This window comes from Parasteatoda tepidariorum, chromosome 1, assembly GCF_043381705.1.
Source record: "Parasteatoda tepidariorum isolate YZ-2023 chromosome 1, CAS_Ptep_4.0, whole genome shotgun sequence".
Lineage (NCBI taxonomy): Eukaryota > Metazoa > Arthropoda > Arachnida > Araneae > Theridiidae > Parasteatoda > Parasteatoda tepidariorum.
In genome coordinates, this window is record NC_092204.1 from 85082826 (window position 1) to 85095550 (window position 12725).

The 12725-nt window shown below is 26.9% G+C and overlaps 1 protein-coding gene across 2 annotated transcripts in view; it reads right to left on the minus strand.

Annotated features, from left to right (window-relative positions):
• Positions 1-12725, minus strand: part of LOC107451397 (Hormone receptor-like in 38) — a 68184-nt gene that overhangs the window by 29630 nt on the left and 25829 nt on the right. For both annotated transcript variants that reach the window (XM_016067473.3, XM_016067471.3), the window contains exon 2: positions 1185-1307. The gene's annotated coding sequence lies outside the window, so the exon portion shown is untranslated. The remainder of the gene's footprint in view (positions 1-1184; positions 1308-12725) is intronic.

Genomic DNA, 12725 nt, shown 5'->3' on the forward strand with positions numbered 1-12725 from the left:
CATAACTAGTAAACTGACTCTGAATTGTGTTTTAAGAATTTTTAATTCTTAATGTCTAACACACAATATTTCTGCTAGTATTTGAGTTCAGTATTTTTATTTTATTTTTATCTCTCAAGTTTGACTTAATGAGTACTATTTGTCACAGTGTCTTTAAAGAAATGAGAGAAGAATTTTCGTCTTAACCGTTCATGTTGAATTTAACCGAAATTGTTTTTCTACTGGAAAATGCGAATTTCTGGCACAATTATCTCAGAATGTTGTCAAACGATTTATTGCTTTTCCTTTAGTCAATGAAGAAAAAATGGATTATAGCATTGGGTCAATTTGATTTTTATAAAAAATTTAAAAATTCTTGATATTCGAAAATTACTAAAAAAATTAATAAAATTAATTTTCGGCTTTGAAGCTGATACCAAAATTGGTTGACATAATTTAGAGATATCAGTGACAGGTTCAGCAACTAAAAGAAGAAGTAAAAATATCACAGAAAAGGGGGAAATTTTAAGTTTAAAATTCATATCCGCCCACTCCTGGCAAAACATGTATTTAAATTGGTCTCAATTGTAAGAGACGAGGGGTGGCACCGTATTTATAGATGTGGTTGGCGAGATTCGGGTCCGATTCAGGAGTGATCCCGATTTAAAAGAAAATTTTGAAAAACCGAATTTACGCATTAAATCAAACATAAAATAAAAATCATTCACCAAACTCAAACACACACCAAAAAAAACAAAAATCATTGATTTACAATTTTGACAAAAATTATGCCAGGATTTTTTATTTTCCACTTCCAAAAAAAACAGGATGGGAGGTGAAATTCAAGTTAGACTGTATTGAGTTCACAGTTGTATATCCCAATTCGAACAAAGTGACTATTGCAATTTTCGGATGATATATACAATTGATACACAAAATGAGTAGCAGTACCAAAAGCGACCTCAAATATTTCAAAAACTTTTGTTCACTTCACTTTAAAATGACAAAAAAGGTGAAAGAAACTAAGCTGTGCAAAGCTTGAAAGCTTATTAATTATATTTTATGCATAAAATGCAAAATAATGTTATTTGGCATAAAATTATGAAGAGTGTTCAAAGCAAAAGGGAAATTTTCCTATAATTTAAAAACAGCTGATACAAGCTTTATTGATTATGATAAAGATTTAAACATCAATTTTAACTCACCTTAAAAACATCATTTCACTTAAGTTTATTTAATGAGCCAATTTTCATCCGGCACACGCAGCTTTAAATATATTGATTTCTTGAAGAAAAATGGCAAGGCTGAAGTAAAGTTTGGCAACAAATCTAAAAAAAAAATAACATAAGCATGTGTTACAACAACAGATGTCAATAGTAAACAAAGAGCAAAATTTAATTAATTATAAAGTAACCTAATTTTCAATGTAAATTAGTCAACTTTGCTTAACGATTTCATTAAAATAATTTTCATTTAAGTCCAGCATTTGTTTTCTAAGCTTTTCCTGAAACGGCTCCAGGGTACCGAATCCTAAAATAGTTTAGTAGCTCCACCCATTAGCTAACGCCCATCAACGAGTTGTATAAAACTTTTCCTAAGATCTCTATCGATTAGATTACAGATAATCCCCATACATGTTTTTAATTGAAATCAATAACAAAAGAGTTTAATATATATCAGTGCTAATTTCGGCGGAAACTACAACTTCATTTGGTTTTCGGAACAGAATAAGAATTTTAAAATATTAATTGTTAAAATAAATTTAAAAATTATTAGAAAAGAGGTAAAAATTCTTCACACGGAAAAAAAAATTCTGGTTGAATTGCCGTATTGTTTGGTAATGACATTTATAGCTATAAAAAAATATAATTCTGGATAATAAAACCAAAATATACGATATTTAAATAATTTATTTTGTAATTTTTATGTTCATATGGTAACTATTTACCGTAAATTGTGGTTTTCAAAATAACAGTTCTTATTACCACACATTTAGTAAAAAAATACAAAACTGAAAAGTAAACTTAACCGAATAAATGGCTTTTATGTCACGCTCTAAGGTATCGTAATAGAATTACCAAATTTTACCGCATTTACCTAATTTTATCACATATTATGAAACCATATTTTACTCTTAATTTTAGCAAAACCATTACTTAAGCACTTTGATAAAAATCACCGAGCTTTTTGATGTTCCTATAAAGCCAGAAACATAGTAAACTTTACCATATTCTGGTAATTTAGACCATACTTTTTTCTCAGAGTACTATACATGCGCATCTTAACAATATGGCAAAAAAATTAAATGATTGATTAAGCATAAAAATGTATTTCAGGTACCCTAAACGCTAATTTTTATTGCAGCTGTTTTACAACTTTAAGACTCAATGTAATTAATTAATGTTTTAAAAAAACACAAAATCTAACTTAGCGCAAAAATTTAGTCATTAGCAAAATGAATTTTGTATCACTGTACAATGATTTCTTCAGGAAATAAATTAACTTCATTTGATTTGTGGAATATATTAATGCATCCTAAAATAAGTTAATACATTTTTATTAAATATTAGAAAAATATTTTGTATCATCAGTGCGCATTTAGAGATTCTTAAAAGATCACAAGAGATAAAATAATTGATTACGTACAAAAATGTGTTTAAGGAACCATTTAGGTACCCCAAACGTTAATTTTCGACTGATCTCTATAAACATAACATACTGATATAAATGTTTTAAAAAATGTTGATTTTTTTTCCACTTAAAATAAAATTAACTTCAGCTGTTGATTTGTTGAGTAAAATAAAATAAGAATCTTAAAGCATCCTACAAATCGTAAATAAGTTTCTAAAAAAAAGAAAAAAAGATTAGATTTCAATATGCCTTTCCAAACCCCTCTCAAGATCACAAAAAAAAAAAAATAGATATAAAATATGTTTTCGGAACCTTTTAGGCATCCCTAACACTAAACGCTTAAAAACTCAGTAGCTTTAAAACTCACTGTAATAAACGATTCCAAGAGCTGAGACTTGCTTTAACCAACTATATTTTTGAAACCTGTCATTATATTTATATCCACGATTGGTTATTTATTTAATTATTTGGTTATTCTCATGAAATGACTTAAGTAAAATGCAAGAGAAGGAAAAAACAATATATTGAACAAATAATGAAAATAATATGCATTTATAAAAAATTTTATTAATATTTCCTATCGAACGTTTGAGTCAAAACTACAAAACAGATTTCAACAATAAAAAAATACGTTCCTATGACAACTTTTATACAGTTCTTTTTCGTTTTCATTTCAACGCAAATAGTAATTCGATCAGCTAATTTAATTCCTCTTCAGCTTATGCATGCATACATAAAAAAAAATAATGATAAAAAAAATCAGAATTAGACTATTCAGAATTAGACTACAGGATTGTTCCAAACCTGTGAATTAAACTGTCTGCTATAAAACGTAATAATAAAACTGACATTGATAAAATGATTAAAAGTTTAATTCTTCATATTAAATGTTTTCAAAATAATTAGTGATCTTTCTTTGGTTAATTTGATCACAATTGGTAAAGAATTTTATTTATGAAGTCAGGGTTCCTCATAACCAACTTCTTAAGTTTCATCATTTAGGTTTAATAAAATTTGTGCTACTCAATAAATTTCAAAACTATTTTGCGCTTTCTTAAAATGTACACCGGAAATTGCCTTTTTCAACCACCAATGGTATTTATATTTATTTAATTTAAAAGGCTTTGTTCCCCCGAACCGAAGTCATCGAAGGGGAGGAGACAAAAAGAAGACATCTAAATGAGGTTTTAATTATTATTATTTTTTTTAATTTTCACAGATATACTAATGCTAGATATTTAGTTTACTCGACAGTATATTTCAAAAAATATAAAATACAATACCGTCACTTAATTAAAATGGGAAAAATCTAACTGGATACATCCTGGAAATTAAATAGATTCTTTTCTTGGAAAAATTATATCAATACAAAACTGCACTTAACATAAACATCCAATTTACATTAAAATAATTTATCGGCATCATCGAAACCGGTTTCTGTCACGTTAAACAATAAAAAAAGTAAATTTTATATTAAAAAAAAAAAAAAAAAAACAAGCTGCACCTGGAAAATATGGGGGTAGCCGCAATCTAGAAAATCAGAATTGCGATTGAAAGTTTGTACTTAATGGTAATTTTACTTGCACATTTTTTCATATCTTGATAAATTTTAGAGCGAATTGAAAAATGTTTGCGCACAATTATAAAATTCGTTTATCCAAAGATAGTTTCATACAAAAAATAACTTTTAATAATTATATACCATTTTTTATTTTTTTATTTAACTATAGTCGAAATTATTTTGAATTGTAAGGTATAAAAATTTTTACTTTATTTCAAAGAATGCGATTTTATGGGGCAAATTACAAAATTCGAACAAAATCGATCGAATCGTTCCTAAGAAATCGAATTTTAAATAAATTAATTTTTTTTAAATTATGTCCTAGTACGTTAAAATCCGATCATTAGAACAAAAGTTATTCAAGGTGTTTCGTTTATTTTTTTGAGCATAGTACAGTACTAAATTACAATTCAATATTACAAAATAATTCTTGACAAAAACTCTTAGATGCTTTCAAAAATCAAGCGTTATTTACCGTTATCTAATAAAGTGGCGCATTTATAGTATCTACCTTTTTATGAAATGCTTGGTAAAGTCGAATAATTCTCTATCATCAAAAGCTAAGAATAAAAATACATAAAAAAAACAGAAATCAAAAGTGAAATACCAGGGTTTGCTCTAAAGGGATTAAGAGAGTTTTTCAAACTTGATTCTTTGAGAAACAGATATATTATAACCTAATTTATTCTGAACAATTTAGAAACAAGTATAACATAATATTCAAAAAACTTCAAAGTTACAGCAAAAATACTGAAACCTACTCACTGAAAACACAAAAATAACACTAATTTTTTAAATTGGAATCGTCTGCAAACTCAAGTATTCAGTAAAAAATTATTATGTCATCTGTTACTGAGATAAAATCAACATGTTATCTAAGTAACCGATAATTGAAGAAATTTATATCCGTTCAGAAACCAAAAGAAATGAACAAAAATCAGTTTTTCGTCAGTAACACAATTTTTATCATTTATTTATTTAATTATTTCTCAACGTTTTTAACATTTTTAAATTCTTTCACTATATGTAAGTTCGTGTTTTTTTTAAATTTATAATTACTGAGGGAAAAAAAAGTATGATCAAAACTAATAGAACATGGTTAACCTTACAGTGTATCTAGCTCTATGGTATCTAATTTTTACAGTAGGGCCTTGCCCTTTCTTGGTGAAATTAACATTAAAATATGATTTTATAATATATAATAAAATTTAGTAAAAGTGGTAAAATTTTATGAGAATACATAAGAGCATGGCATGAAAACAATTTATTCGATTAAGTTTACTTTTCAGTTCAGTATTTTTTACTAATTATAAGGTAATAAGAACTATAATTTTAAAAACCAGAACTTCCGGTAAATCGTTACCATATATACGAAAAAATTACCAAATAAGTGTGGTTTAAAAAACACATATTTTAGTTTTATTAACCAGAATTAACTAGAATCATGTGTTTTAAACCAGAAATTTCATTACCATACAGTACGGTTATTTTATTAAAATTTAAATATTTATATATATATATTTCTCTTACATGGCGAAAACAAAAAGTCTCATCACAACTCCCCGAATGGCAACGCTAGAAAATCGACCAATGATTGCCGCTAAAAATGTCACATGCCAAAGCTAGCTGAGGTGGCTCAACATATAGCCCTTTTAAAAACGGAAACTGAAATAACCAGAGAGAGCATTCTCACCAAATGTGATCTCTTCCGAAATTCACCCTATCAGCTGCGGCAATCTCATACAATTAAGCTAGGCAGAGGTGAGTAGTCTTTGTCGATAGATCTCTATTTTAGTATTTTGTCGAAAGCGCTTTTTTTCACGAATTTATATATTACGAATTTATTTGACGATTTTTTATTTATATCGCGAATTTTTTTGTTTTATTATTGTTATTAGTTATTCATTGAAAAATGAGTCTCAGTCGTGCTGTCACGCTCTAAGATTTTATACTATAGCACATTTCTAATAGGTTTAACGAATTACGTGTCATTTATTTGAATTCAAATTTATTTTAATGACTTAGTATTTACTAAAAAGATGTAATTTCTTTTTTTAAAATAAGTTGTTACATGGATTTGAATGATTGCTTTGAATTCTTAGAATTTTGTACATTTGCAATGTAACTAAGTTAGTAACGAGCGAAGCGAGCTTGGTTTCCGAAGCAAACCATATAAGATTGCGTAGTAATTTTCGGGGGGTTTGCGAGCGTTAGCGAGCAGGGGAGGCAGCCCACTAGTATATATTTAAAATAATATATATTCGACAACATAAAAAAATTCTTTTATAGTAAAATATATTCATCATTTGTGTCTCAATCAAAATGCAATCTCATACAGCGTAACTTGTTAAATTCATCCCCTCAAAAATTTCATCACTTGTCCAACTTTTACGTATTATGCCTATAAGTGCCTATGAACATGTACAAATTGACAATGGCCTTTTTATAAGTTGACTACCAGTTTTAGTTAAACCTGTATAAATTGACTGTCCCAAATAGATTGAAATTAAATATTTTTTAAGGTTCCAGTATTTATCATTTGCCTTAAATAAAATGATAACAAAGAAAGCTTTTTTATTTCTATTGGTGAAAAATAATTTACTTTATTGATGTTTGCTGCTTATTATGATAAATACTGAAAGAAGGCTTTTTGAAGTTAATTACTTGTCTAAGTAGACTGTCAAGTTCGTGCATCGTGAGTGGTCAACATAAACAGGTTTCAATGTGAATCAGGATTAAATATTTTTCTTACTGTTTAAACCAAAGTTAATATTTTACTTTAAATTAAATAATAACAATGAAAAATTATTTTTGCTATTGATGAAAAATAATTTACTTGATTAAAGTTTGCTACTTTTAATGATAAATATTAAGACGAATCTTCGTTTTTTTTTAATACTAAATTTTAGTTTTCTAGTTATTTATTGGAATAATTATTTTTGTGTTCTACATGTAGCTTTAGTTTCTGTTCGTTCATTTTTTTAATAACCGTCATATTCAGATGTATTTTGAGAGCAATCTATTTTTTGAAATTTGTTTGACATCAGTTCTAAAGGGAAATTTTCTAAAATCTAAAAATGCCCCTTTCTACCTCTTCCACATTTATATCCATCCATTGATTCACCTTCTGACGTCATAAATTCTAAATTTAAACCAAATTTAGAAAAACAGGTACAGAAATTTAGCTACCTGAAATTTACGTCCTTTCCCGAACAATTTCTTACTAGAAAAATCGATGGGGCTTCACAAAACAGCTGTAAAATACGTCACTCGCTACGTCACATCTAGTCCTACCTTTCATGACATCACTACCCAGGTGATTCAGGTGACGTAACGGGGTCTAGGTCATTACCGAGGAAACAGTGACGTGAGAATCTTAATCGATTAATCGAAAATCTCATGAGGTAGCCCTATGTTGAGTCCTTTACATTGAACTTGGATTTAAATAGATTCCTGTTTTCTGCCTCTAAATACATTTTTCATTGGCTTTTTAATTGATCTCAATTTTTATCAAAATAATAAGTTTATCTCTAATCAATTCCTCGATAAAAATCATGTTTTTATTAGTTATAAAAATAACCACAATACTTTTATTTAATATTAATTCATGCTTTTTTGTAAGTGAATTTGAATAAGGGGAAATACGAGAAAATCGAGTCAAACTTGCCTCTCCTGATTAAAAGTATTTTATAAAACAAGTTTAAAATTGTTACATTTTCTTAAATCTAAAACTTTATAAAAATATATATATATAAAAGTGATTAAAAGACCTCAACAATGAAATTGTATCAGAAAACAAATTAGAAAAGTATAATAAATTGTTTTTCAATGTTGAGGAGGGGACAATTGAAGCCAATTATAAAACTTGTAGTTGTCCGTAAAAGAAGAATATGAAAGAAAAAAATTAAGAATATAGGATGAGATGGAAATGTAAAGAAAATTTAATAAAAGCTGTTTCAAACTCAATATTTTTCCAGTTTAAATTTATAACAAGTATTTGTATGCTTATTATGTATTTTGTAAATAATTCAAGCGTCGAAAAACTGAAATTCAAATAATTAGAATGAATTAGAATTATCAATTCACGACATGTTTTTAAACTATGTTACGCAAGTTCTCTTAATCTCAAGTTAATCTTCAGTTCTTACAAGTTAAATAAATTTATCATTATTTAAAATGCTGAAAAGAAATTGAAAAATTATATAAATGTGTGATTTAGAACTATTAAACTTATTCAAACGTGCAAGTCAATTTGGAACACAGTAAAGTATACTTAATAAACCTTTTGGCAAACCACCAAAAAGTTATGTTAGATAGTCAAAAAACCATTAAAAGTAAACAAAATGATATATATCAGCATTTTTTAACTTATAGTTTGATTTTAAAGTGTGCGATTGATTGCACTGAGAAAATACAGTCAAAACCACCAGAATACGGTAACAAAATATGGTAACATTACCAAATCGCTTTGATAATGATTGTGGTGAAATTAACAATGAAATATGGTTTTATAATATGTGATAAAATGTGGTAAATATCGTAAAATTTGATAATTTTATCACAAAACCTTAGAGTATGATATAAAAATCATTTATTCGGTTAGACTTATTATTCGGCTTAATTTATTTTAACTAAATGTGTGGTGATAAGAACTATAATTTTTAAAACCAGAATTTCTGGTAAACCTTTACCAAATGAATGGTTAAAAAGCCATATATTTCGGTTTTTTATTAACTGGAATGGCGTTTTTTTTTATAAGAAATTTTATTACAATACAGTAAGGTAAGTTTACTAAATTTGTTTTCTTCGTGTGCTTAATAAATTCACATTATTATGAACAACAATTAATCCAATCAAATTATGAATTATTTTTTGTCATGAGTCGCTCAAAAATGATCGTATATTTATCATATGGCAAAAAAAATTCAATGCTTAACTTAACATATAAATTGTGTCCTCTTTACTATACAAACTGGGTAAAAAACGTAAGAAGCGAACAGTAGTGTGGTTGAAACTTTTTCTAAATAAGAATGCAATGAATTTCAAAAATTATAATCATTATACAAGATTTTTAACTAACGTAAATATCTGGCATACACATTGAATGGAGTTACCATCGCGGTACGATTAACTGATAATTGTGATTTTTAAAGATATTTTCACCAGACGAAACTTATTTTATCCAGAACATTGGAAAAATAAAAAATAAAAAATTGTAAAAAAAAAATTGAAGAAACTGGACAAAATTATAAAAACTAAAAACAACCAATCAGTTCTTTAGTTATGAGTATTATAAGAATACTTTAACTATAAAAAAATAAAATTTAATGTAGCACAAAAAAGTTAACATTTTTTCCACTTATTTGGAAAAAAAAGAGCTATTTTCATATTATTTATTTTAGTCTTAAAAATTTTTTCATTTAAAAAAATAAAATAGTAATGGTTAAATTAGTTATTTATTTAAAAAAAAAGAACTATTTTCCTTTTATTTTTTTTTTAATTTAAAAGTTTTTTTCACTTATCTAAAAAAAAAGAATTGTATTTTCATATTATTTATTTTAGTTTTAAAAGTTTTTTCTATTTATTTAAAATAAAAGAGCTATTTTAATATTATTTATTTTAGTTTTAAAGGTTTCTTCCATTTATTTGGAAAAAAGAACTATTTTTCTGTTATTTATTTCAGTTCAAAAGTTTTTTCCTTTTATCTAAAAAAAAAAGAACTATTTTCATATTATTTACTTTAGTTTTATGCAAAATTTAAAGTCTACCAATATAATCTGTTATTTTAATTTACTTTTAAATAGGATTTATGTAATCTGTTTTCCTGAATGAATATGTTGTTTAATTACATTATTTTTTACTGTGTTTTTTTAAAAAAAAAATTAACTCCTAGTTAATGGTTGCACACAGAAAGCATTATTTATGTTTACTCGTTTAATTCTGTGTGATTGCCATTCCGAAGTTTTCTTTTGAAATATACATTACATTGTTAAAATGACATTTCTAGTAAAAGAAAACCACAGTTCTGATATTAAAAACCAAAATATACGGTAATTAAATCATTTATTTGGTATTTTTTCCATTCATATGGTAACGATTTATTGGAAATTCTGTTTTTCATAACTGTAGTTCTTATTACCATAAATTTAGTAAAAAATACAAAACTACTAAGTGAACTCCGAATAAATGGTTTTTATACCATGCTCTTAGTTATCACGAAAATATCATCAAATTTTATCACACATTATAAAACTATATTTTATTGTTAATTTTACCAAAAGTCATTACCAAAGCGCTTCGGTAAAAGCTACCAAGCTTTTTAGTGCTGCCATAGAGTTAGAAACACCATACCGTATCATAAATAGGTAGTTTTGATCATGTTATTTTTTCTCATTGTGGTAAAAGCTTGCAATCCCTGCAATCAAATATTCTTGTATAGAATTGTTCAAAAAGTTGAGTCATTAGTCTAAATCTGTCTTGCGCAAATTCCTGAAATTTTTCTGACTTCATTTGACTGATTCCATGTTATCTAAAAAAATCTATCAGTCACCGGAAATGGAGATATTTTTAAACATCGATCCATCATTTCGGGTCAAAAAAGCATTGCTAAGATGACAATTATTACTTACAGTGGATTAACTACTTATTACTTTAGTTTTGCCTAACTTAATAAATTAGCTCTAATGCATTCCCTAATTAAAACTTCTTAATATCTAACCCATAAAAAAGAAGAAAAAAATCAAGAAAACAAAACTAAAGAACGAAATAAAGTTGAGTTTAAAATGTTTTATCTAAAAATGTAACATCTGCCATTATTTCGCAAAATTGACATACGTGAATTTTTCCTACGTAATTTTATTAAAAGTACTATCAATTTACGTAAAACTAGAGGTAAGTAAAAGAACTAAAATAATAATGCTGATTTGCGTCAGATATATCATATAAAATGACGTTGAATACGATGAAAAATAAGGACAAAATTGTATATTTCAAATAAACAAGCAACTACAATTCTATTGATAATATTTTATTAATAACTGACGTAATCGTCGTATTTACGATTTTAATATTGTTCATCATTTCAGATCCATCAAAATTCTCAAATATTTATTATTATCAAGATAATCATAACTTAAACTACGAAAATGGCTTTAATAACTAAATCAATAATATTTACGATACCTATATGGCTTGAAATAGTTTAGATTATTAAAATTACGCTTAATCCGTACTAATTGTCGTTACGACTTTTAATTTTTTGAAATAATAAATGAATACAGAAATAGACAGTTGAATAAATCAATAAATATATGTCTTTCAATTTTCTATACCCATCAGAAAAGGTCTAAATACTTCATGATTGAACCATAATATCAATGAACCATAGTATCATGCTAACTTGCAATTTCCTTAATAGGGTATTTAATTAAGGCATTTTTTTGTGGTTTAAATGGAGCCTAAGTACGTAAATTCTTATTACAATATTTACTTTTAAAACAATACCGCTGCTAGCTATCATGTATTGTCAGAAAATTGAGGTAAACAATCTCACTGCATAAATACTAATAAGTATTCAAGAACGAAATCTTTATATTACCACACAAGCTTGTACCTTATTATTTTAATTTTAAATCGTAATGCATTTTGTTCTGATATTTACTTCGTTTTCCACAAGCTCTTTCTACCCTTAAAGAAAAAACCGGGTTAATGTGTGAACCATAATACCGGTTATTTGAATCATAATACTATTTAAATTTGCTGCAACTTTGATAAGGTGTTGAATTAAATCAACAATGTCTCGTGTAAGCTAAAACATAATGATGATGATGTAATTAAGTCTAAGAAGTACATTGATGTTATTCAACTTAGCACCATTTTAAGGTTGCAGCAAATTTGAACAATCTTTTGGTTCGACTTAGCACCATATTCAAGTTGCAACGAATTTTAACATTAATGTCGTTCCACTTAGCACTATTTAAGTTTGCAGCAAATCTGAAAAATACGGTTCAACTTAGCGCTATTTGAAGTTGCAGCAAATTTGAAAGACAATACAGTTCAAATAAGTACAGAATTAAGGATGCACCCAATTTGAATGATAATATGCTTCAACCATATTAAGACTGAATTAAATTTGAACGATAATATGTTTTATCTTTGCATCATATTAACGTTGCAGCAAATTCAAACGATATTCTGTGTCAACTCCAAAATTTCTAACTGTATATGAGACGACTGGTTTTGCAACTGAACTAATCAAACGCATAGAAGTTGCTAAGATCTTTTTTTTTTAAATTTTTTTCCTATGTTATCATTTTTTAGAAATTTGCTAGAAGAATGAAAACATTTATAAAGCGGGCATTTTTTACTAAAACGGAGAGCCATATAACAAATGTTCGTGCATCCAATGCAGCAAAGCATCTTTTTTAGCATAAAACACGCTTCTGACGTGACCTAAAATATAATATGCATCGATTTGTTCATTCATTCCTGGGGTGTACCTGACGTCACAGGTAGAGCTGCTGAACGCCTTTGCCCGGGCATGCAATATTACACC